Raw genomic sequence first — 25,120 nt, 5'->3', positions numbered from 1 at the left:
CTGTATTTCCTTATAAGAAATGTAAAGCTTCAGTGGCTAAGATTATATATGTGTGATAGACTAAAGAGTTACTAATATGTGATATAGTTTGTGTTGATTCTGTTCTGGAGAAAACAGATTTGCTCACTTGAAATATCTGACAAAATTCTTGAGCATAAATTCTTGTCTATATACTACTAAAACTCTTGTGTCTGTAACCTTCAACTGGGCAAAATGGTCCATTATTAGGCAACAATTTTTGAGCTAATGTACCTCAAATGGGTTAACTTACAGAATGCATCCAAAATCCAAGACCCATTAGTCCCATGGGATTAAAAGTTGAGAAATTTGTGGCTGCTTCAGCACTGCTGTGCTGCTGTGCCATTGTCAGCCCAGGTCATGTGATCATCATGGGTGTATCCCCAACCTCTTTTCTGCCTCCCTTTGTCCCCTACATCCAATCGGCTGGTGGCAAGGCCTGATGGGCAAGCGGCAATTGGCAGTTTTGGAAATGAAGCAGAAATTTGAAATCTCTTAACAGTGGTGGGCATTGAGGGAAGGATGAGGGAGTGAGTTGGATGCCTCCTGGGAAGATAGGGGAGGCTGAAGGGCACTGGTGGTCAATAGGTGAGCCCACTTCCTCCCTTGAGGGAGGGGGTCCTTGGGAGCCTGCCAGGGAGGGGGGGGTGCAGTTTTCCTCATGATCCATGATTCCCTTTGTTCCACCTTCCCGCAGCAATGTGGCAAGCAGTTGTGCAAGTCAGCCAAGGAGGAGGAGGAGGCTTAACCAGGGCTCTCCTGAGGGTTGTTAGGGGAGGGCAAATGATGCAAGGTTATATTATATGTGGAAAAGAAGGCAGGCAGGCAGGCAGGCAGGCAGGCAGGCAGGCAGGAAGGAAGGAAGGAAGGAAGGAAGGAAGGAAGGAAGGAAGGAAGAGGAAGGGAGAGAGGGAGGGAGGGAAGGGGAGGGAAGGAGGAAAGGAAGGAAGAGGGAGAGATGAAGGGAGGGAGGGAAGGAAGGGAGAAGGAGGGAAGGAGGGTTGAAAGAAGGAAGAGGGAGGGAGGGAGGGAGGGAGGGAGGGAGGGAGGGAGGGAGGGAGGGGGGAAAGAAGGAAGATTTCTGACACTCTGTAACGGATGGCATGAGCGGGGAAGATTCTGGAATGCAACTTCAAAGTTGTCAGGAGTGGGGAGAGACATTCCAGGACAAGTGCCTCCTCAGCCAGCAGCAAGAGTTTGGGAAGATGAAGATGAAGAGGATAAGGCTGGCCCCTCCCTAGAGTCTCATGGGTTATAGCCACTAGTTGCTTTAGCATAGGTTTAGTCCAGTGAGATTTTGTCTGTTAGGTGCACGCTAATAAAGGAATGACCCAACAGGTCATGGGTTGTATAGTAGATATTGATAATCAGAGAGGTTCAAGCTCTGGCTAACACCATTGTATAGCCAATATACCCATTTATGCTTAAAAACACATGCTTAGAATACTTTCATACAGACATCTAGGAGTGTAAACATGCATCCATGAAAATTGTGTAAACCTGAAATATAAAAGCAAGTGCTTCTGGGATAATATATCTTAACTTATATATTCATTATTCACAATAACCTCTATTTTTCTTTCAAGGTAAGTATATTATTACAATCTCCTAGAAAATATTACTACTATTATTGAAGATATAACAGGTTTATTTGTTTTTGTAAATGTAAGATTTACATTTACAAAAACAAATAAACCTGTTATATCTGTAACATTACAGCTTTCTTATCTATCTATCTATCTATCTATCTATCTATCTATCTATCTATCTATCTATCTATCTATCATCTATCTATCTGTCAAATAAACCTGTTATATCTGTAACATTACAGCTTTCCTATCTATCTATCTATCTATCTATCTATCTATCTATCTATCTATCTATCTATCTATCTATCTTCTTCCTTTGGGACGGCGCTATAGAGCTCCATATGTTAAAACATCTAGACATCGGAATAGTTTTTTCCCTTGTGCCATTGCTCTGTTAAACACTGTATGATTTGATATGTACTGGACAGTGGCTTCTTCTTTGGAAAAGTTATTTTATTGGGCAGTGTTATTGTTACTGTTTATTAATTTTTGTTGCTATCCAAACGCACTGTTGATCTTGCTGTTCGTCACCGAAGACAAATTCCTTGTGTATATTTTATACTTGGTCATTAAAGTATTTGTATTGTATTGTATCTATCTATCTATCTATCTATCTATCTATCTATCTATCTATCTATCTATCTATCTATCTATCTATCTATCTATCATCTATCTATCTATCTCACATACGTTCCAAATAAGCCCTTCATTCAGGCCTACTAAGTGTTACAGGTAGAACTGCAACCAACAACTTGAATCTGACTTTTAAAAAAATGAACATTGCAGATAATATTTTAATTTTGTCTTTATTTCACATTTTATAGGCAAATATAACAATAATTAATTATTGACTAGCATAATTATTATCACTTGACTAATTATTGGCTATCTAATTATCTAAGTATCATTGGCTAGCTAATTATTATCACTTCTTTTTAGGGACTCAGAAGTAAATAGCTAAACTCATAAACATTTTTATTTGTGACCACATGAAGAGAAGGATGATATAGTTCAGTTGCTGAACACATGTTTTACATGCAATGGGTTCCAGGTTCAATCCTAGGCATTTCAAGTAGATATGAAAAAACTCTTTGGAAGAGCCATTGACAGTCCTGGGCCAGATGGAACTGTGGCTTGACACAGTATGAAACCATTACAAAACAATAATGCCTCCCGTCCTCAACAATGCATATATGCATAGTTCAGTTCATACAGGAGTAATATGTCAGTGTTCCATGTCCTTATAGGTATATTTTGCTGCAAAGCCACCAAATCAGTAAAAGCCAAAACTTCAATACTGCTACAATTTTAGTTATTAAGCCACCATCCTAAACCATTTATTTATGTCCATAGGTCTGCTTTTGAGTTCTTGCCTTCAAGGACGGCGATGCGAGATTTATTTTTAAAACACTGAAAGCAACCATATATACTTACTACTGGCTTATGACTTCTTTACAAATTTTCCTGATGTTGAAAAACACACAAGACCTTTATATCCAGCAAATGTTTCAGGGTTAGAATCAAAGAAGGGTTTTTGATAGGTCCTTTGGGACAATATCCATGAACCGTCTGCAGTGCTTGCCAAACTGAAATGGCTACCGCTAATGAAAAGGTGCACAGCCTGCTACCAGATTTAATGTTCCATTGTGGGAACACCAGGCTTATGAAAACTGGGGAACTGCAGGCTTGAGCATTATAAAAACTTAAGAGCTTAGTATGTGTTACCTGAAGTTTATAAAAATACCCTTTAAAGCTTTCCATAGGACTTTTTTTAAAAAGCAACATTATATGTTGCAGGGTGGTAAAATGAAACAGAATTATGGCACCTTGTGAAAACACATTTCTAATGCTTAATATTTTGTAGACAAGACCCTATTTCATCACATGATATAGATCATTGCCAACATTGTTCAGATTAGGACTGTTCCAAAGGGCAGGATAAAAATGTTTTTGTTGACAGTATTTGTTCAGAGATAGAAATGAAACTTGAAATGGTGATGGTAGATATTACACATGATACTTACAGTACGTTGAGGCTTCTAGGACAATTTAATAGATATTCCTAGCCTTATAAATGTTGATAGTGATGCTATCACTAGAATCAATGACATCATTTACATTTGGACTTTTCATTTGGCCCCTGGAAAAACTGGATCTGGTTGGAGTGTATATGTCCAAGATAAGAATCCTATGGCCTAAGAGCCGCATGTATGCCTTGATCCAATTTCGCATGATTGAGAAAAGCCTAGAGGAAGAAAAGGGGTATGGAAGAAAAAAATGGGAGTGAAACTAAAACAATCGGAGCACCAGAGGGAGTGGAGGAAGCTCTATCTGTGCAATCAGTTCATCAAACAAAACAAGCGAAGGGGAATGACAGGTATGGGAAGATGAAACGGACTAAGTGATAGGAAAAAAGTTCTCTGCACACACTGAATCCATTTCAGAGTGGACGTAGTGATCTGTTCTTTCTTAAACCTATTCTTCTATGTTTTTGCATTTTTACCAGGTTCATGTGCCTTTGAAATATTCAGTTCTAAATACCAGTCAACACACTCTTCTTTCACTTATTAGTGCAGAGTCTGTAATTACACGAATCCCTGCTGATAATGATAAACATGACTAGTTTTGGGTGTTTGTACATTACATTTTTTCATTGTTTTCCAGGACTGCATTTAGAACAAACAGCTTTACTGTAATTCTTGTGGAAATCAAAGCAGTAAAAGTACTGAGAGATGATTCCTATCTGATGAAGCAAAAGCTGCTGCAATGTTTTTGCCAACTATTTATCTGAACTGAGCTATGTCTTCTGCTGCTACCATTGCAGATGTATTGCATTCTGGCAAAGCCCCCACTCAGCACCTTTGCTGAGATCATCCCTGAGTAAAGTGAGGGAATTGGTTTGGTTACATGCCAGACCCCCTGCATCCTGCCAGAATCAATATGCTCAATCTGTTTCATCCCAGAAACAGAATATTCAGGACATTTGATCATAAATTGCAACTGCCAGAATTGGACTTACTGGTTTGCATGCAAGTTAGTGATAAAGCTTTCTTTGATTTATAATCTTTCATGGAGATATAGTTTATAAGCAGCTGGTTGAATACACAGTCCCTCCCTCCCTCCCTCCCTCCCTCCCTCCCTCCCTCCCTCCCTCCCTCCCTCCCTCCCTCCCTTCCTTCCTTCCTTCCTTCCTTCCTTCCTTCCTTCCTTCCTTCCTTCCTTCCTTCCTTCCTTCCATATCATAGAATTAAAATCATAGAATTTTAATTCTATGATATGCATGCATTTGTTGTTGTAATATCTGTAACGTATGAATGGGAAAGTCTTTATCAAACATACAAATTGTCATCTCAGGATTCCGGAATTTGGTTGGCTAGAAGAGTTGGATATATACTGTGATTGTACTTATATTATTCATACTGGTTAAAATTATCCTCCAAAGCCTAGTTTGGTGTAGTGGTTAAGGCACCAGGCTAGAAACCAGGAGACCGTAAGTTCTAGTCCTGCCTTGGGCACAAAGCCAGTTGGGTTACCTTGGGCCAGTCACTCTCTCTCAGCCCTAGGAAGCAGACAATGGCAAACTACTTCTGAAAAACCTTGCCAAGAAAACTGCAGAGACTTGTCCAGGCAGTTCCCCAGGAGTCAACACTGACTCAAAGGCACACAAACACACATACACACAAAATAAAACCAACAACAAACAGTTAATGAAATTTGGTAACAAAGGTATAGAAATATTATGAAATAATATGTATAGATAAATGTAAAAAAAACAACAACAGAAAGAGGATAACTATTAAAACAGGAATACACAACTTGAGCCTCTAGAGTCATATGTGGCCTCCTTATCCCTGGATGTGACCTCTACAACGTATTTGCAAAAATTGCCATTTTTAATGTGAGAAATATTATATATGTGGTAAATGATAGTAGCTGTATTTAAAAAATAATAATAATTTTAATAAATCAAACTTTGCTTTAACCACATATTATTGAGAGTATACTTGACATGCCATTCAAATGCCCAATATGGCCATTAACCTGACAAAAAGTTGTATATCTTTATACTAAACATTGGAATGTTGTCCTTGGTTCTAATACAATGGCAGGTCCTAATATAATAATTGCAAATAAACAGTCTCAGATTCAGTCACTGGCATCTTTAAGTAAAATTTAGAATGCTTCTCTGTGAATTTGTAGAGTTTATCTGTTTGTTACTGTTAGTAGTGTTGAACTAGATGAACCAGTTGTTGCATTCAGTATAAAGCAATTTTCTGTATTTTCTGTATATACACAAGTACACAATCCATTTTTCTTGGTAAAGCAGGTGCATACTCAGCTTTTCTGTGGAAAGTCTACAAAATAGCAAAGAAGGGAACTGGTGATATGACATAAGATGAAAGGAAATTGAGGGAATAAAATTTACACTTGTAAAAATTTAGCCATGGTATAACTATTTGTGCATTTAGCAGAACTTTACGATACACTTCTGTACAATGCCCAACTCATTCTAAAAGTAATGATTTATCCTTTGTTTTACTAGAAAATGAAAATATGAACCACAAAACATTTATAACATCTCAAAGAACATCTAGAACATCAAGAATAGCTGGACATAGATATTCCAACATACTATATACATATTTTTCTGCCATCTCTGGTTAAGGGAACAAGACATATATAAAGGAATGAAATTAGAGAATAATGCAAAATGTTCAAGTATGGAAGTCTAGTGTTCCTTGAGAGGTTGTGTGATGATTTTTGTATCTGGTCAATTTGGGTTTATTTCTGGTCAATGCATTATTTAAACAGTAAATAACTGTTGTTAAACTAATGAAAGTTGCAATTCTGTGTTCACTCATGTGGGAGCAAATTTCACTAAACTCGGATTTACTGAGTAGATTGGCATAGAAATGAGCCATAAGGTCCAAGGCTTAAATAATTTTCTTCAGAAACAAAAAGGCAGGAAAGAGTATAACTTCTATAGCTTTTTCACTAATAACCGTTGTCATAATTTTAAGATACTAAAAAATGTCACACAAACCAACACACATACACACATATACAATGTATTAAAACTTGCTAAGATTATGCTTCTCTTAAGAAATGACACTCCTGTCAACATTTCCTCCACCTCCTTGATAAATAAAAGATGTTTATGATATAATACTTTATATCATGTTTATGATTTTAACAGAACTTGTCTCTCACCCTGTCATGCAAAATTATTGGTACTACAAAATGTCATCACTATGTATGGGAGCCATTTATGCAGTATTCTAAGAGAAAACACACTATTAAAAAGGTCAAAGAAATTACATGTGCATGTCAAAATTTGTGTCCATGTGTGTGAATTTTCAATCATTCATTCAAACTTGGAAATAATTACTGTGATTAAACAGAAATTCAGTAACTCTCCCATATGTAGGAAAGGTTTCAACCTGTGTGCCTACTCAACATCTTTACAAACTGTTGCATTTTGATGGGCAACTTGAAGGGCCATCTTCTTCCTTATCACCTTTTCTTTTTCTCCTTTAAAGTAAACTTATAGATCTTCAAATATGCAGGCCTTCAAATATCTTCAATTAGAGAGTGGCCTATTGTGAGAGTGGACTCACAATCATCCTATCCCTCAATAAGTGCAAAGTTGTATTTATTTATTAATCAAATTTGTATGACTGCCCATCTCACAAAAAGCGACTCTGGGCAGTATACAACAATCCAATAAAACAACACACATATAAAATAGTATAAAATATAAGAATCAATATTAAAAGATAAATAATATAAAAACAAAGTATATACAAAGTTCCCAAAGTAGTTCCATTATGCCAGTGTGTACAATTGACTAACACACAACCATTGGCTTGTTGGATATTATATATATTATAGCAATATCTATTGGACACTGTAGTAGCATCTATAGAGTCACATGTTTCCCTCCTCTGGTATAATTACATAAATTGTTCTGCAGGCACAAGAGACAGAACCCAGAAGAGGGGTGGAGATGCTGAATTCCCAGGGCCACCTCTATCTCTTTAAAGACTTGGATCCAACCGTCAGAGCTTCTCCAGGAGTTGCTACTGAATTATAATTTTGTCATATTAACTGCATTAAGCTAATTACATTGAATTTAATGACATTTAAATTAAATTCATGCTGTATCCTGACCTCACTTTTTGAATGAGCCACCTAATCTCGAATACCGCCTACAGCTTGAATAAAATTATGTAGTCTCAGTATAAAACCTGGCTGCTAGACTATTTGTTGATAATGCAAGAATATGAAAATCAGGAGATTACATATCATAAGGCCATTTGAGGTTGAACCTTGAAGGGGGGTATCTTTTAATTTGTAGTTAAGCTTTTACTAATGAATTGTGTGTGTGTGTGTGTGTGTATGTGAGACAGAGAGAGACAGAGCACACATATGTATGCATACACATACTATAGCCTAATCCATTAGTTCAGTATTTCCAAGTCTTTATTTGGCATAGAATTAGTCTGAATGAGTGTCACCTAGCTTGGTCCAGATGGCGGAAAATATTTGCCTGCCAATGAGGTAGCCTCTTGAGATGAAGAAGAAATAAACAAATGACAGGATGATGACACAGACCTCCTTTCTAACCAGCTGGTCTGAATTCAGTGTCTATAGTGGAAATGACTTAACCATTTTCTAACAAATTGATTAGAAGAGAGAATATTAAACCTCACTGGTCATTTACAAAGGCAGCCATGGCTCTTAATCTCAGTAGAGCCAGGCCTTGATTGATAATTATGTAGTTGATTATCATTTGTGAAGAAATTGTTATTTACTAGTTTACCACCTCATGAAATATAGAAAAAGATGGAAAAAGTTCACACAGGATTTCTGATGCTAATACTTTCCAGGATTTTTAAACAAACTAGTTCTATGCATCAACATAATTCTCTCTGTTACCCAGTTAGAAAAGGGTAAAGGATCTCATTATAATGGATAATTAATTCAGCACAGTCTAATATCTCCCTGAATTGCTTGCTGTTGCTGTTAAAAGACATTTCCTCAAATGTGGCCTTTGTAAAAGTTGTGTTGCTTTTGCAAATAGCCAAAATATTACCTTAAGTATCCCAAACAACCACGGGGGGGGGGGGGGGGAATAAGGGATTTTAAATTGCACAACATTTAGTTTTTGCATTTTTCCACATTCATATACTGATACTTTGTAAGGTTTGAGAAGAAAAACAAAATATATTTATTTGCAGTTATACTGAATCTGTGATTCTGTTCACAACATATAATATTTTATAAAGTTCCTTCTTAAGGTAGAAATGATACAATATTATCAGTGATTGGTTTGGTTAGGTGTTTAGTTTTTCCAACAGTGTTATATGAATAAACCCTCAAGTGTCATACAACAGGGGTGATATCAGAGAGGTATAATTACTGATAGGCATCAAACTCAGAAGATACTATCTATGTGTCTTGTATTAAACATTTTTCAGAAAACGTGTCCTCAATTAAACCATCTGTGGAAACTTTATATACAGAGTGGCACGTGGATGTTCCATGTCCAGTTCAGGTGTTCTGTTGTAACTGTTTCATAATAAAGGATGTCATTAATGATAATCAGCTTAGAAACATGACAGCTGTGTTTAGAAGCTGCAAAACTAGAAACAGAATAGTGTGTAAGATTTCAGCAACCATTAGCTGAACAATATGCCAAAGGGGAGGAGAACCTGCTTTGTTTTGCAAGGGGCATTCTAGATCTGATCTAAATATCTGGAATCTGGGGGAAAAAGACACATTAAAAAATGATTGTTGTGCTAAGGTTAGCAGGTTTCACAACATAGTGGGATCACTGGAAGAGGAAATAAAATAATACTATTTGAGCTCTTTAATTCTTATTTATATATGTATTCAGTATTTGAACATTTTTCTGACTTGAGAAAAAAAAAAAAAGAATTGAAAGGGACTTTGGAGATCATTTCCAATGTAGAAATCCACTACTATCTATTTAAATACCCTAGTGAAGAAACATCTCCCATCTCCCATCTCCCAAACAGACTGTTCCAGTGTTGAACAGTTCCTAAAGTTAGGATTTTTTTTTTCCTGAATAACCAACAAAAATCTGATTCCTTGTTATTTAAACCCATTGTTTCTTGTCTTCTGAACAATTCTGCCTCATCTTCTACATGGAGAGTGTTTCAGACACTTGAAGACAGGTATCATGTTCCCACAGTCTTCTCTTCAGTAGACGTACCCGAGGGCTCCAACCAGATCTTTATGTTTTTCCTTCTAGCCCTTTCTCATCTCACTCTTCCCTAAAATGTGCTGCCCAATATTCCAGTACAAAATAGAGAGGAACAATGGCACTTGCAATGCCATTTCATCTGCTGGTTTACACTATTGGATCATGTGCAGCTTGTGACCCACTAAATCACCAATATCCTTGTTGAGTATGGTTCCCCAATCCTATATTTAGGCCTTTTATTTTCTTACTCTAAGGTAGGTCAATGATCCTTCTGAATCTTGATGCTGTCCTTCATGATATTTACCATCTGCTCTTACCCCCAATATCTGTTGTGTCCAACTGTTATAATCATGTTTTCTAATCTCTCATCCAAGTAATTTCTAAATATATTGAACAGCTCAGGGACCAGAATGAAGCCCTGCACTCAACACTTCCTTCCATATTCACATGGAGCCATTTTTGGACATAATGGGTATGATTGTTCAACCAGCTCTGCATCCATCTGATGGTAGTATATTCCAGTCCATTTTTTTACATCTTCTCAATCTAGAATCTCATTGAAGACCTTTCTGAATGATTGAAGATAGGGTCTATTGCATTCCTGGGATCACTGGTCTGCAGTATCAACACCAATATGAAGCTACTATATTTTTTGAAGACAGGGACAATATTTGCCCTTTCTTTCATCTTCCAGTTGCCCTCCAGAATGATGTCTTAAGGATCAAGAAATGTTTAGAATGATTAGCAGTTAACCAAATATACATCCTTCTTCTTCCTTACCTTTTGTACTAGTTATGAGAAGCCTTGCAGAAACAGAAAAAGCCCTACTGTGAAGGTTTTCCAATAACAGCGGGAAGGAAAGTCTTCAAGCCTTTGTTTTAGAATAGAATTGGAGATCAGCTTCCTTTTTTCTCCTTTCTTTTGTTGTGTTATTGGCTTGCTGGATCCCCAGTAAGCCCATAGGTATAAATATCTATTTGAGAAATTTAAGACATATGCAGGGAACTAGTACTACAGCTTTTTGCAGATCTTGGTGTCCTTCTCTTTATTGTCTATATATCTCTTAGAATAGTTATCTAGTAGATAAGGAATAAGCATATTTACTCCTCCAATAACCAAGAAATTGGAATTGCTGTCATGGAGAAGGTTACTTGGACTTTGCATATAAACCACTAGTTTAATCCTGAGACCACAGTCTTAATAAACATAAACATGATTTTAAAATTTTCTCTTGGTCCTTGTGCATACCATATTTCATACATTTATAATGGCTGTGTTAACATATTATACTAAGCCATAGCATGTTTCAACCATGAATCAATGAATGCTTCACATATAACACTCAGTCAACATTTACAGCTATGATGGATGGCTTTATATGACACACTGGAAGAAAGAAAGAGATCACAACATGGATTAGAATAATGTGTGAACAGAAAGGATGTGCAGAATTACATATATGATTTATGATAAATTGATTCAATTCTGAATTCAAATAATAAAGCTCCTTGGCAGATGTACTCACATGTACATTTGCATTGTTGGACCAATGGTTCAGGCAAGGGCATTTCTGGTGTTGCCACAAATGATGCCATGTTCATGATAATGTCATCACACAAATGCCGCAACTTCTTATTTGCATCAGATGTTGGTAAGCAAGTATATGATGGCAGCATTTCCATGATGATATCACTGCATGTGTAATATCATTTTGTTGTAAACACCTCTCTCTATAGGATTTAAATTGGTGGATGGAAATTATTTAAGCACTAGTCTGTATTTAGCCATGTTTTTCCACAAAGGGAGTTGCAAAAATAAGCAAGCAGTATTACGTCTGAAGGACTGTGCCGTAAGGAATATAATCAAATGGTTTTGAATATAGAAATTCTCAGGTTTAGCCTTTGGCATCTCCACATAAGGTTCAGAAGGTTTCTGTCCAAAATTCTGGCCAGATACTGCAAACAAGTTTAATCCACATTGAGACTTGTGGCCCAGGATTCTGGCTTCATATAAGGCAGTTTCTTGAGCACAGATATGTCATTAATTATATTCTATTTGTCCTGCCACTAATATTCAGTGTAGTTCTGCCCCCTTCCACTCCTCTTCCTCCTCCTTTGCAGGCTCCTACCACCGATTTATTCCCTTATTTAGTATTATATGCTGTTCAGTGAGATTCTGAACTCTGAACTTTTATTTTCATTTATGGCTTAATTAATCATTCAAAGGCTTATTTTTTAGTTGCAGAAATTCTTCCCCAGGAATAAGTCCTAACAATCTATTAAATGTTCCTGGTTGTTTTCATTGCTATTTTCCCACAGAATGCATCCTAGTTAATCAATAACTTTTGTGTACTATATTGTATTATTTAAAGTTCCTAGTTATTGCTAACATTAACATGGGAGCAATTCATTTGATTTTTTTCTCCTATGTTAGGTATTGTAACATTCCTTTAAATAAATAGCATTTAATTAAAACAGACTGGAAAAATGTTCATAGTCTAGGTAAAATCAACAAAAGTCTATAACTAATTTAGATGTTTTTTTCTCCACTGTAGTTTGAAATCTTCCAGCTTTTCAACCTTTCCAGGGTGCTTTGTGAAAGAAAAGCAACATGAAAACAATGGCCACTGCCTCCTTTGTTTTCCAGAGGGAAAGAGGATTAAAGTAAATTGGGGTGATAGGAACATCCTAGAGTGTGAGACAGAATGAAAGGGAGCAAGCATACATGTGGAAACCTCTTTCTTACAACATCTCTCATCTCACAGATATCAGAGAAACAGCTGCACTATGAGTAGTGGTGGCTAGTGTTGTGAGTGCAATATGCAAAGCAGGGCTAACCATGTCTCCTGGTATCCTTCATACATTCTTTCAAATATTATGTGATTGTTTCATAATTTGATATGTTGTGATTTCTGCTTTGAAAGATAGGCATCCTCAAATAACTCAACCATTCAGTGAAAAGAGAGCAGTAATATTGCATCTATAATATGATTTAAGTACTTTAAAAGCAAGCAATATTGTTACTCACTTTCATTGTGGACACTTTAATCTGATTGGTAATGGTGTTGAGACAGTCTGGTCTCAAGAACACACGAGAACTCAAAGTGAGCAGAACAATAGGCTTGCTGATGTTGTCCTTGCCCCTGTATTTTTTGTGCACACCTGGCTGATGACTTCCTGACTGTGCAATATTGAGTAGAAATTGGGAGTCAACGTTATGTATAACATAAACTAATAAGCATGCTCTATGTGATATGACAACAGGTCAATTACCACCTGAAGCTGATCTTCATCATACTCATCCCATTCCAGGGTCATTTTCTTTTCTCCAGTATTCTGTCTATAATTTAGTTAAACATGCCAAATAATTTATTTTTAGAAAAAGTAAATAGATTTTTCCAATACTTTTTCTTTTAAATTCAATTTGTCCCATTTCAGTGTTTACATTTAACATTGTCTTAAAGAAATATTCAAACTAAAACATAATTAGATAGTGGTAAAATATCAGTATGAAAGCATGATATGGACCATATAATGAAATTATTTAACTTTGGCAATCTATCACATACCCAGAAATAAATACAGAAGAATCTAATAAATCATCAAAAAATTAAAATGTGTAATAACCCATTTGTTCCTGATAACTGAAAGTATTCCTGAGAAACTGCATTGCTACATAACCAGTTCCAATCCATAGTCCTTTATGTTAAGCTAACAGAATTTGCAAATGGCTTTTAGACAAGGAAAGTTTTGGTTAGTATCCACCTAAAGTCTGGAATTTGGGTATGAAACAATGTTGAAGAAAGGTTAGAAAGGTGATGATTCCATTCCTTTGAAATTGTTACAATTATCTAAGGCTGTTTTAAGAAAATGGTGTTTAATAGTGAAAAACATATCTGAGTTACAGATCATTCATCTGGTTTTCAATTCCTGTTCCTGTCATCTAAACATAGCAGCTTGTTTCTCATCCTCTTTATTTGTTTATTTATTGATTAACCATATATGAATGACTATCCATTGTGGTGTATATGACAAACATAAGAAATAGACAATATTAAGGTACAAGTACAGGTAGTCCTTCTTAACAACCACAATAGGGACCAGAAAATTGGTCATTAAGTGGAGTGGTTATTAAGCAAGTCACCACATGACCGGATCCAATTTTATGACCATTTTTACAACATCGTTAAGTGAATCATGTGATTATTAAGTGAATCATGTGGTCATTAAGCAAATCCAGCTTCCCCAATGGACGTTTTTTGCCAGAATTTGCTTAATGACCACATGATTTGCTTAATAACCATTATAAAAAAGGTGGCAAATCATAATCACATGACCCCAGGGAATGGTATGATGGTTTGAAATGGTCATAAGTGTGAGTATAGGTTGTAAAGCACTTTTTCCAGGGCCGTTGTTGGAGAGACTTGACTCTAATTTCAACTGGGAAACTGTCAGCATCTTAGACCAAGCTAAATCCAAAAATGTGAGGGAATTCTTGGAAGCTTGGTATTCAGACAAGGCAGCCATCAACAGGCACATAAACATCATCTACACACTATTCAAAAGAGACAATAAAAAGGAAACAAACTAGCCAGAACACATCCTTGCCAGCAGATAAGCAGGGATTAACACCAGGACTAACAGCAGACAAACAATCAAGCAGTAAACAATAATCTAATCAAGGAACTATCAACTCAGACAATCAAGCAGTAAACAACAGCCTAATCTAGGAACTACCAAGGAAAAAACAACTACCCCACCAACATTGACAGGGCAAGCTATTGTACATAAACAGAGAGCAAACCCCATTCCATTCTAGCACTGAAGATGTTACCTAGATGGGTAACAAAACATCTGCAAGAAAACAACAAAGCTCAGAGAGCCCAAAGACTCCACAGTTCAACCCTGAGCTACATGTATTCTCTTCTTGGAAACATCTTTCCTGAAATCCTACTGTCAGTATAGGAAATGGCTATCTTTAAGTACGTTTATCATAACTGAGAATGATTGAAGCACTAGTGATTCAGGTTTGATGCTGCAAAATGAAAGATGCTATTTTTCCATTTAGGAAAAATGGTTATGAAAGGAGGAAAACCAAGGACTATGGCCAAACATCTGAGATCTATTTGTTCTGGATGAGACCTATTAATTGTGCAGAGGTGGTTGATGGAGAAAGGCTATGTTACTACATGTTCTTTGCTTTAAATAGCAACAACTCACTGCTATTTGGAAGAAAAGCACATCCTGGAAGACATTTCATTCTGTTTCTTGGATTTTCTTGACAAAAGAAGAGACAAATTATGAAAAGAAAGTAGAAAGAAAGAAATGTCCTTGAAAGCATGTTCTTCTGGAGTATGAGAGTAAAGACTGAAAATCACTCAGCATGCATTATTTTTACACTTAATGGTTTTCTTGAAGTAAAAAAGCAATAAGAGTTTTGAATTATGCTCTGGGTTAGAAAGTTCATGTTTTTTTTTCCCCTTCCATATTTTGATTTGGTGACTTCCCCCTTTCCTACTATGTTAAGTATAAGATAAACAAATCAAGATTTTCTGAGAAAAAATCTGCTACTGATAAAAGACATTAGTATAAGTGGGAGGAACATTTTTGTATATAATCTTTTTATTAAGGATTTTGATTACACTAGTAAAAACTAATATAAACTAAACTTAAGGAAAGAAAAAGGAATACCAAGAAAAAAGAAAAAGTGCAAGAAAAAAAGAAAAAGAAAAAATAAATGATATGATATGACAAAGAAAAAGAAAAAAAATATGTAAAGAAGTGACTTTTAACCTTCATTACAACTATAGAAAAATGTACTAACTCTGCACCCCCCCCTTTTTTTTTTATCTGCGCTCAGTCGTTACCGACTCTGCAGTGACTGCCTGGACGAGTCCTTGCAGTTTTCAAGGCAAGGTGTTTCGGAAGTGGTTTGCCAGAGCCTCCTTCCTAGAGCAGAGCCCAGCTGGCGAGCACAGGAGGCGGAGTTTCCGTTGCTTTGTGCCCTTTTCGGGCGAGCGCGGTTTCGCGCTTACTGGCAACTGCTCCTGACTCCTTTTGCAAGGCGCCGCCAGCATTTTTCCTCCCACCGGAGTGAGAGTACCCATTTATCTACTCACGTGAGTTTTTGAACTGTTGGGTTGACAGGAACTGGGGAAGAAACAGGAGCTCACCCTGTTAACACAAAGGCTGGACTCGAACCGCTAAAGCGTCGACCATTTCTGGCCGGCAACTTTTCAGCGTCATTAAGCCGCTGCGCCACCGCGTCCCACTCCTGCACCCCTTACACGATTACAAACAGATATCTCTTCATCCCATATCCCATCCCCTATCAACAAATAAAATCCATAAAACGTCAATTTTTCAATATTGGTATCAGCAAAAAGTCCATGAAGGGTTGCCAGAATTTTGCCAAAAATGTCTTATTTTAACCTTGATCAAATAAACCAGCTTTGTATTCCTTTCTTTTACTTCTAACAGTTTTAATCTTTCGTTCATTCAAATATAGTAATAGTAATAAGATTTGATTTCTCTTCAATTCTTCTTTATCCCATTGCACAGATTTGTTCAAGGGTTTAATAAACCTCTTTTGTAATTTGTGTGTAGGCATCCCACTCCTAGTAGCAATTTTGCCATATCATATTTCAAACTTCTAAAATCTACTTACTAGAAAAAAAGGTCCTCCCATGGTGGACTTCTGGCCAAGGCATGGCAAACTGAAGATGTCTCAACAAAAGTGGAGCCGACGACCATGGCAAAGAACCCCTGAGCAGAGGAGAGGATGGGAGATCTCCCACATGTGCTCCTGATGGCTGATCCTCATATTAAGACCACAGGACAGCAGTCTTCCACAGCTTTGAGCAGGTCATAACATTGGAAAATTTGTTTCCAATAAGAAAACATTTTTCAGGTCATTCTCTTAGTTTGTCATTTGTATTTCCCCTTTAATTTTTAAAACTTCAGCCAGTTTCTTTTGTATATACAATAAAACGTCCTTTTCCAAATCATTCTCTTGGCCTGTCATTTGTACTTCTACTTTCAGTATTTTCTCTGTCTTGTTAGACAAAATTTGCTCCACATCTGACCTTCCCTCATTAACATCCTTTGGACATAATCTGTCTACAGAATCAGACATCATTACTGACACTGTTGATATTGTAGCTACCAATTTCTGGCTCTACTGTTCAAAGATATCCTTTAATATTTCCAATGTTATGACCTGCTCAAACCTGTGGAAGACTGCTGTCCTGTGGTCTTAATATGAGGAGCAGCCATCAGGAGCACATGTGGGAGATCTCCCATCCTCTCCTCTGCTCAGGGGTTCTTTGCCATGGTCGTCGGCTCCACTTTTGCTGAGACATCTTCAGTTTGCCATGCCTTGGCCAGAAGTCCACCATGGGAGGACCTTTTTTTCTAGTAAGCAGATTTTAGAAGTTTGAAATATGATATGGCAAAATTGCTACTAGGAGTGGGATGCCTACACACAAAATTGCTATCATGGGGGAGGTTACAAGAAAGGCTACTTCCTACATTCTTTATCCATCCTTTTCTATAGCTACTACTCCTGTATATGGTTTTCTTTTTTCTGGCAGATGGACATACTTCCAAATTGCAGTAGCCTATTTATGCTTTATTTTCTAATGAAGCTTGTAAGGGGCCATTTATGGCTGAAATACATTCTTCAAAGTAAATATGTTGCTAGAGGTTGAAACTTTTGCTTTGCATTACACCAGCTTTCTCTCCCTTCCCCCTCTTTTTTTATTAAAACACTTTTTTAACCATAGAAACTCAGAAGGGAAAAGGAGTATGAAGGAAGTAAAGTAAATGTCTATAGGCACCTTGGTGGTCATAGGTGCTATACTGGGAACACAAGCATAGGAATATTACAACAGTATTCCAATGAAGACAGAGACAGCTGGTTCACCATCACTACTGTTGAAACGTTTTGGGGTTTTGTTTTGGCTCACATAAAAGACTGTCAATATTTATCTTCTTCTTTAAAGAATGTCCATTTCAGGAATGATGAGAGAACAACAACTTAAACACTGAAGCTAGATGTTCTAAAACCTTGGTATCTGGATTTTCTTGTTTTCCTTTCTTCTCCAAGACCTTTATTTCTTTGCTATCATGCTATGAATCTAAATGTAGGGACAGTCTTGTTTATTGAATCATAGGCCTTGGTGGAGGACTTTCTGGGTGATTAGTAGAGTATAAATGCATAGAACAAATAGTGAGCATTTGTTCTAGACAAGGACGATCAAGCATACTTAGGGAGGGGAGTTCTTCCTTTAAAGCTTTTAAATAGAGGCATGTTTATTATTTAATTTATAGCTGCTCTATAAAATCAAATAACCAATGGCATGAACAGTACTTCTCTGCATAGTGGAAATCTACACCTAAACTAAGTATATTTGAAAGTAACTTGATCAGAATGTAAGCCTTTCTCATGTGACATAATAATGGGATGTTAAAGGAAGCATCACTAAAGATAAGAGCCTCCCCAACCTTGGTCACCTGTAATAAAATATTCTAGAACTGAGTTAACCAACGGGAGATAAATAACCTAATTGTGATGTCAGATTATTGATATGGGCTCCTTTTGTCCATCTTGAAATATAAAAATAATGTTTACTGATTTTAGAGAAGGGTTCCTTAACTTTTTTTTTTTTTTTTTCCTGCTGAAAGCCTCACCTGGTCTCTGAAGTTTATGTTGGGACTGCCATTAAAAAAGTAGACAAATCAGGTGAAAGTAGCAGGTACAGCCACATAAAAAATGAAAATGAAATATGAAAAAATGAAAATATATAGATGGAATTAAGATAAAAACAAATTAATTAAATGCAATGAATTTAATTAATGTTCCTTTACAATTAAGTAGTACTGTCTAGGATCATATCCAAAATTTTATGGGAAGTCTCACTTTCTACACTTCTGACTGGGATTTATAATCTGTAACAAAGCTATTTTTTAAAAAAGTCTAAGATTTAGGCAAATTTCTTTTCAAAATATTTCCCAAATTGTTAGCCATGTGTGGATAAAATATAATTATGATGTAATTCCTCCCACATTTAAACAGCGTATCATTATTTGATTGATTGTATTAATGGCTTTTCAACCTTTCCACATATTCAGAACACTGTTATGTTGATGATCACTTAGTGATTAAGCCGATCCTTAAGTGACTTTTATTAAAAAGAATGCATGCATTTGCACAGGGATGCTTGTTTTTGAAAACATTATTCCTCAGTGTAATCTTCTGATGGATTGGGAATGGCTTTTTTCCTATCCTGCAGTGACAACAACATTGCTAGCAAAGTTCAAATGAAGTTCATCAGATAAAAACTGACAATGTGGGCTATTTGGAAGTGGGCATTGCTGTACTGAATGTGTGTGTGAGTGTATGTATGCGTTTCTATATGTGTGTGTGTGTTCGGTATAAGCTGTAGATTACACAAACACCACCCTGTTTCCTTGTCATTTGATCAGTTTGCAATCTGGATTTTGTTTTTCTCCAGGCAAGTAGGACACGTTCTGTTGCTGTCATGTAAGTCAGTTAAGATCATAATTCTTCTCCCTTCAGTTCTATTGGAATGTTTGACAGTTACACTGGGAGGCCAGAGAGATAGCAAAGGATTCTATGCACTTTGATAAGGACATGGGAGTTAAGCTAGAAGAAGAGACCTGCAGTACTGGTGGCCTGAGGAGACTTTCAATTTCTTCTCATACTCCTATTGTCAACACAGAATGCATAACAAGGAAAGGAAGCCTAGTATTTGTCACCTGATGATGTGAACTATCTTTTTATATAATTGTCAGGCTTGGGATAGAAAACTTTCTGGCTATCTGCTTCTGTTTTTGACCTAACGCTGACTTTGTTTGGAGGTGTAGTGGGGGGGGGAGGGGGAACCTAACTTCCCAATTTTCCTATTGAATGGTATGTGGGTTTTATAGGGCTATTACTGAATAATTAGAATACATTTCATCATTCTAAGGGAATTTTGGTTTTATATGTAGTCACATATTGCTTTTATGAAACATATATTTTATCTTAAGCTTAACAGTAAAGCAAATGCTTTGCACACATAAAGTCCCAGATTCAATTTGTGCCATCTCAGGTAGGACTAGAAAAACATTTGCCTAAAATCCAGACTAACACTGCTAGTCAGTATTGGCCATACACTCCTAGGTAGACTAATTATTGGAATACCTATAGTTCAGTGGACAGCTTTTAATGATGCAATTCTACATGATTTGATTTGATTTATGAAATTTATCTACTGCCTCTCTCTAAATGTGCTGTATACAGAATACAGATACTATTAATAAAAATTAATGCAATAATAATGTATAACACTAACAATACAAAACAAAACTAAGATTGGTGATGATGTTGCCACAACTACTCCCCAAATGCCTTCCAGAAGAGCCAGGTTGGTCATGGAGAAAATCTATGTCATCACTAGGAGTTGAAACTGACTCGATGACACATAATCACTCAATCAAACAATCAGAAGGCCATGAGAGTGGGGGCCATCTTCCTTCATAGGCAGGCTGTTCCATAAGAGGGAAGCCCCAACAAAGAATATTTTTTGTTAGGTAGGTAGCCCTTAGCAGGTATCCTCTGACTGTCCATGGGTGGACAGAAATTATCTTGGAGTTCCAGACACTGAGCCATATAGGGCTTTAAAAGTAGCAACTAATACCATGAATTGCACTTGGAAGTATGCTGACAGCCAGTGCAATTCATGTAGGAGCAGTGAAATATTTACTGCAATTAACCAGTAACATGGGCTATTGAATTTTGCACCAGTTGAGGTTTCTGGGTGATCTTCAAGGACAGCCATCTGGAGCACATTATAATAATCTAGCTGAGAGATGAAAAGGGCCTTTCATGTATCCTATTCCAGTTAAACCACAGTTGGGACTGGATGCAGGCCTTCCTGGCCAAGGCTTCTACCTGCTCTTCCAGCAGAAGTTGTGAGTCCAGCAGGTCCCCCAGATGTTGATCTTGCTTTTCTGAGGGAGCACAGGCCCACTGAGGGTCAAATTTGTTACTGTCCTGAAATCAACAGTCTTCTGAATTAATAGCTAATCCATCTTGTCTGGGTTGAATTTAAGCCTGTTTTTCCGTCTCCAGGCTCTGGGAGAACTAAGATCACAGGTACCTCTGTCCAATTCCTAGAGATCCAAAGTTTCAATCTTTCCCCCCAAACTCTGGTAACATCTCAAGATGTCACTTCTATCATTTCAACAGATTCCAGCCAGCCAGCTTCCAAGTCAGAGTAAATCCAAGCAATTTTATGTATGAGATATTCAGCCAGATGATCACAATTTATACTAGCTGGTTCTTTTGTCCTGTACTTCCCTAATAGGGCTAGATGTTCTAAATTATGCAGCTGGCTGCCATTCTACAAATGCAGTAGGTGTGTAGAAGTAATTCTGCTTCACTGTCCTAATTAACAGAATAGGCTGTATCTGGTCACACTTCTTTCTCATTTTTTTTTACCAGTATCACTCCAGGCATCTCTTCACCCATTTGATTTCCTGGAGCTCTTCAGAAAACCAAGAAGCCACCCAAGAGCAGTTACAGGGAAAGGCTGCTTAGGAGCAATTCTGTCCAGTACTCTGGTCCAAAGGCTAACAACTGGAACTATGCTGAACCATCAGATCCCAGTTGCAGAAGGTACTGCTGGAAAGGCTGTTGTGTATGTGAGCTCTGCAGGAGTGTGTCAATTATATTTAATTTGTGTTCCAAATGGTGAATTACAGTGAACTATGTTTTGTAGTGTCATGACAGGAAAAGAGAAAAAAGAAGAAAAAGAAATCCAGTAAGAAACAAGAATGAGTAAGAAACAAAGAAGAGAAGGAAGGAAAGAGAGTAGGATAAAGCAGACTGGAAGGGTCAGGAATTTACAAATTGCTTTGACCACAGCAGAGGCCAGGTGATTTTGGTAGAGGAAGAATGAGCTCAGCCTGTTTTGCTCTGGGTGGACTTGTACAACTTTAGAATGTAGGGTGATTTTGTGGCAGAATGGTGGGGGGAAGAAGAAAGAACTGTCTAGCTTCTTGAGGGACAGACAAGGGGTAGAGAAGCAGAAGCTCTTTCCAGGAGGGAGCGAGAGCAGGGACTGAGGTGTCTCACCTTTCCTTGATCCCATCCCTGGCTCTTGTCCAGGCACAGACTGAGAAAAGGGGATGAGAATAGTATAATACATGACTACGGCTAATAGGTTAAAATAGCTGATAAATGTATGAATGAAATATAATGGGATTTTTTTATAGCATGATTGCTGCTGACACCTCCTGGAGATTGGGGCTGAATAGCTATAGGATACTATGATGGAGTAGATAGTATTAGCCAAAGAACGTATGGCAGCAAGTGTACGAGATCAAGCAACCCAGGGAAGATAAAAATGGAAATTTGGTGTCAATCTCTACTTCATCCACCTCTTCCCCTCCTCCTCCCACAGCCCAGTCTCAACTCATGAGCCAGGCATCTAAATCAAGCAATAACTCTCATCCATGATTTAACTATGGACAAGAAGGCACACTTGCCACACTTGGTAATACCAAGACCTGGCTGGATGGGGGGAGGTGTCCCATCACTGAGATCTATGCAGCTGAGTTAGAGGTCAGGGAGGTAGAATGGCAGGACACCAGGACAACCTGGCTGTTTCTGGTTAGCTTATGCTTCTGCTCAGCATAGGGTGAAATTTGTAAAGTTGGACCAGAAGGAAAAACTGTCCCCCCTCCCCGACAGTGGAACCATCCTCCAAGCTACATAACATCATTCCTTTCCAAATTATTCTCACTGCTGGGATTTATATGGATTTGGCCAGCCTAGATTGCTGCATTGTTTAGATAAATACTATATATAAGGGATTCACACATCCAAACATAGTTAAAGTAGAAAAAATATTTAATTTGTGTTACAATTATATCTACTGATAAATCAGGTGATTGTGTTTTGGCTGTCTCATAAAAGTAGACACTATTTGAGGATTCCAGATGCTTAATTTCTTAGTAGTTTGAGAGAAAATAGTTGCCTTTTTTAAAAGGTGGTGATATCATAGTTAAAATGTTAATTATACGAAGTAATTCCAAATAACTGAGATATAAATTCGCCTAGTCAGGCCCATTGTAGCTCAAGGTAGGAGAGAGCCATCACCTCAGCTGGCTATAATATGTTGGAGTCCAGCCACAAAGTTTCCTGTGCTGTAGATGCTTTGGTGCAGGAGAAGCCCATTGTGCCAGCAGCAATAACTTTCTGGTGGAAAATGCCACATTGCTGCCTCCAATGCCCTAAGAAGTTTAATGGAACTGCAGCAGTAGGAGTTAGTGGCCGTTGAAACTGGCAAGGGTCTTTCATCCCTTTGTCTAAAGTAACTTTTTCAACAGAAAGTATAGCTAAACACATAGAGTAGTGTCTTGTGGATTGGTTAGCACAAACTGATAATTTGGAGCCAAGATGTGTTGTGTTAACCAAGCCTGCAGTGATTATCATTCAGCATATGAAGAACCAAATAGACTAATTCAGTATCCAAGTTAAGCATTTTGTATGAACCTAACCAGTGGCTGGATTACACAAACTGCTCAGTCAAGGATTACACAGCCTGCTCAACTAGGGGTGCTAGAAGTGTAGCCCATGGGCTGGATAAGGTCCACCAGGATCTTTTTGATGGCCTCATTGCTGCCAGACTGAGTGAGTCCCCTTTCTGCATTTCTTTCTCTCTCTTTTTTCTTAATTGGGGGTTTAAAATGTAAACCCTCCATTTCATTCCTTAAGGCACCCATTAAAATGTAAGGTTACACCTTGGGAGTGGAGACTTTAGCATTTGGCACAAAACTGGTTGTCACCTTTGACCCAATAGAAATAGTACACTGTTGCCATAGAACAAGGAACTTAGATTATTAAACTTTACTTTAAATATACCTATAAAAATAGTTCCTATTCTCCAAAGGTATAGAAAATGCCTCCCTGAGTTAGCAACCAGCTTTATCTTTTTCTTTCCTTCTCTTTCCAATTATAGCTTCTCCCACTTCTTTTTCTTCCTCTGTCTCCTGTGTTGTGAATACTTGAAGAATATAGAAGATAAACAAATGGTAATAGCTCACCAAACATATTAAGTTCCTCTGATATTGTTTTTACAAAAACATTGATAATTAATCATATTGTATTCTCAGTTCTAACCCAAACCTCCACTGTACAACACATTCACAGTTCATAATCCAGATAGATAAACTGCCTGCCACCCAATTTCTAACGCATATTAAAGGCTGAATGCCTTAATAAAAAGAAGTTAAATTCATCAAAGAAATAATAGCCAGATCTGAGGATTTAATTTGCATTAGTGTGCTTACAAATGAGAATGAAATTTTGAATCTTATAAATATATAGCATTTGTCAACTGGCTTCTATAGCAGAATCCTCAATGCAAATTATATGTCTAAAGCCATAACTGATATATAACCTCTTGTTGGTTATATATATATGTTTATGCCTGTGTTTTCAAAGTAACGGTGCATGATGACCTGATGCTGAAGTTTTCATTTAATGTTAATCTATTAACATTAGGAACCTGAATGTTCTCTTCACTTATTTTCATCTTAATATGTGAGCTGGCTATATGAGATGAGGCTAATGGTATTTAAAGACAGTGAAGGAGAAAAACAAATACCTGAATCAAGATTTTCAAACTACTCAGGCCCCTGAACTCAAGCAGGCCTCCCTCTTAGTGGCTTAGGTGTTTGCAGATGCTGGTTCATGAGATATCTTAATTAACAATTGTAATTTTAAATGAGAACTAGAAAGTAACTAAAGGTGACTCGTGCTGACATCTGCTTTCTTAACTGGGTATTCTCACTATAAGCAGAACATCTAGCCTGTGTTATCAAAAATAAAATGATTGGTATTTGACATCATTACTGGTCAGCATTTATTATACAGCTACTGTATATAAGTGAGCCGAACCTTGTATTTTGTCCTCAGTGACGTTCAAGCAGATTGTGTGGCCTCCATCCATCAATTGGGTCACAGGGAATTTTCCCCTTCAATAGCATAAAATTTTAAAACCTTCTCAGTAAACTGAAGTCTGCTTAACTGCTGTTTTTTTTTACACAGGGCTTTACAGTGTCTTCAAAGGAAAGAATCCTGGATAGATTCATTTCCATATGGATAGATTGCTTATGTAAAATTAATCAGGAGTTATTAGAACCCAAGAACGCCTTATTTCAGTATAGCTCACACATACATCAGGAGTCAACACTGCTTTTATCCTACAGAA

The sequence above is a fragment of the Python bivittatus genome, unplaced genomic scaffold (genome assembly GCF_059951505.1).
Source record: "Python bivittatus isolate LINGU-HERP-01145 unplaced genomic scaffold, Pbiv_v1 ctg000340_np1212, whole genome shotgun sequence".
Taxonomy (NCBI): Eukaryota; Metazoa; Chordata; class Lepidosauria; order Squamata; family Pythonidae; genus Python; species Python bivittatus.
This window is presented reverse-complemented; position numbering follows the sequence as displayed.